Genomic DNA, 3313 nt, shown 5'->3' on the forward strand with positions numbered 1-3313 from the left:
GTGGAGTTGATCGCCACACACCCCCAACCCTGTGAACAGTGGTTGGGCCGAGCCAGGGCCCGCCCCGTGGGTGGGGCCGAGACAGCCCCCGGGTCTCGCCCTACGCGGGTCCGCGCACACCTGGGAGCCGGGAGCGGGCCATCGTCAGGTCCCGGCCGCGTGCCGCTGGCCGCCAGGAGGTCCCGCGCCCCTGCGGGCCTGGCGCCGCCTATGCTGCGGTCCCCAAACGGCCCAGGGCGGGGTCTGCACTCAGCCACCTGATGCCAAACGCCCACTAAACGCAGCCAGCTCAGGAGTCGAATCGCCGCAGAGCACAGGGCCCTGACGTCTTTGCCCGCTGAGGAGAGCAGGCCGAATTACTGGGGTTATTGATCCTGAACGCAGGGTCACTGGACAGGCTTAGGTGTCAGCGCCCGGGAGAGGGGATAATCTAATCCCCACAGATACTCCAGGCTGTGAATTATCCATCCAGGCTTTCGCAGCAGAGCTGAATCACAGAATCGAGGCTTCAGTTATCTGCAGGCAGACACAGGTGGAATGACCAGGTTAACTGTAAACCTCCCTTCCCCGTAGTGTTTAGCCATTCAGCAGTGTTTTCACCTGCATCGTGAAAGGTTTTAGGCTGCAGAGCTGAGCTAAACCTGGGAGGGGGCTTTCCTCCACTCAAGTGTTGAGTGTCCGCTTAGCCTGCACCTGAAAAACAAATGTTTTCAGAACTGCTTGCTTGGCATTTGTGCTCTCCATGGACGTGACCACTCCCTAGGATGAGTTACTTAAAGTGCAACAGAAAATCCTACTCTCTTAGTTCCACTTTTCTGGCTGAGCCTTTTTGATATTCCAACTAGCAATTTTTTAATGCTTCAGTGAAACTCAGATACTATCAATAAACTCTTAATATATTTCGTTTTTCTTGTGTTTGGGTGAACCTGTAGTTTTACACACTGGTATTACTTCTGTAGAAATTCAGTCTTTTTGTTGAGAAAGCAGTATTTTTTTCCTACACTTGGAGTTGTGGGAGAGAGCATTCCTCCTGTCAACCTTAAAAATAAATTAGCCAGTTACTCTACTGGCAAAATTAGTTTATTTGGAAATAGCAGAGGAATTGCAGTTCAGGACATGCAACCTATGGTGAACCACTGGCAAGTCTGGAAAGCAAAGCGGTGGGCTTGCTTCCATAGAGGAAAGAAGGAGGTTGAGAGGGGCTGTTCGGAATGAAAGTCCATTGCAGGAGAGCAAGAGTTCAGGGTCTGCACAGAGTGGGAGTGGTAATGCATGAGAGCTTTTCCTTCAGGCGGTCCTGACCCCATTTTAAGTGAGGTCTCCTTTGTTCCTTTTCACCTTGATTTTGAAATATAGCACATGATTAAAGTGGTTCTTGATTCAACAGAAAGTAAGCAGATTATAGAAATACTAATTCAAAAAATAGTTACTGTAGACCTACCATGTGCTAAGCATTTCTCCAGATACAGGGGATAAGCAGGGAACAAAAAAGTTCTTCCATCAAGGCTTACATTCCAGATGAGAAATGGACAATAAACATAATACGTAGGAAAACTTTTATGAGATGTTAGGAGGTAACAAATGTAGAATAAAAGCAGAGTATGGTATTCAAAAGCAGAGAGAGTCACAATGTAAAATAAGGTGGACAGAACAGGCATTATTGAGAAAGTGCAGTTTGGAAAGAGATTTGAAGGAGGGGATCAGCCTGGTGGACATCTGGGGAGGAGTATTCCAGGCAGAGGGCGCAGCTGGGTCAAAGGCTTAAAACGGAGAATGTGCCTGGCACATTAGTGCAGCAAGAAGTCGGTGCTGGAGGAGCAGAAGGGGTGGGGGCAAAATGCAGATGAGGTCGGAGAGTCAGGCAGAGTGGAGCAGATTGTACAGGCCTCTTTGAGCCACTGTAAAGATCTGGGCTTCCCTCCAGGCAAATGTATAATGTGTAAGTACGTTGAATTATCTTGGGCCTTAAAATAAGTCTGCAGAAGGAGAGGCTTCCCATCTTTTAGGATACAAAGAGCTATTTGGTTTAAGGATCATTCACTGTAAGTACTACTGAGTGCATTTTGAACATGTCACCAAACATATTTTTTTCCTATGAGAGGATATTCATTGGTGGTGAGGGATCTGGCAAGATCAGTTTATGCAGAAATCTTTTATCAGTGGCATATTCTTAGAACAATTTTCATGTTATTTTGCATTTATCTTTCACAGGCCTTTTATATACTGTTGATTCTATTTTCAAATTAACAATTTAAATCTACTTTTCCAAAATTACACCATTTTATGCATGTTTTATGTACATTTTTTCTCCTACTTCATTCTTCAATACTGGAAATGTCAGAATTCCCAGGCAAGGAATGTGGCAAATGGAAACTTCACCACGGTTTGCAGCATGCTGACACACTAACAGAAAATGGTATTTAAATGTATAAATGCGTAACTGTGTTGGTGGGAAGGGTGGTTCAAATACAGTATCTTCACAACAAGCATCAAGTTTAAAACTTGGATAACCTGTTTAGTGTCCAGGAGTCAGTATCAGTAATCAAATTCTTTGCCAGAATATCTCCTACCCTAACATTCTTAACTTCCAGAGGTGGAGTCTTGATTTAAAGTTATTGCAATCTAACCACCCCACCCTACATGAAATCTACTGCACATAACACCATATTACCTGGAACAGGTATAACTTGATTTAATAAAATTGAGTATTCAAAAATTTGTAATAGAAGAGCAAGAAATATGGAGATAATGTTTCAGTTTGAAAAATAATCATTTTAACAGAAATATTTGCCAATGAATTGTTTAAAAAAATTAGTATCTTTAAAATGTAATCTGAATTTCAAAGCTTAGATTTTTGTCCATCTTTTTAGGAAGGATCTAGAGAATAAAAGATGTAAAAAATGGAGAATCAGAGATCATGAAAAATTGTAACATGACTCTTTCTTCAGTAGTTTTGTCACACTAAAAAAATTACTTGCTTTATGTTTGATTTTTATGTAGAAAAATGTTAAATCATTACCTTCAGCTCAAGGCAGCTCAAAACAACTGCAAATTGAGTGCTCACATTTAATCTAATTGCCACCCCATATAATGTCAAAATAAATATTCACTTTGCATTTATCTTTCTTTGTAAAACATGTTTGATGTCTTATTGAATCAGACATCTCAGACATGCTATCCTTCTGCCCTATTTCCACTGTCTGTGGTAAGATACATGGTTCTGACCTGAAAATTGTCAATTCAGCTCAAGTCCAATGATGTCTAAATCTTCTTTCTATTCCTGCATAGTCCTATTTTACAGACCCATAGAGTT

This window comes from Manis javanica, chromosome 12 (assembly GCF_040802235.1).
Source record: "Manis javanica isolate MJ-LG chromosome 12, MJ_LKY, whole genome shotgun sequence".
NCBI classification, from domain to species: Eukaryota; Metazoa; Chordata; class Mammalia; order Pholidota; family Manidae; genus Manis; species Manis javanica.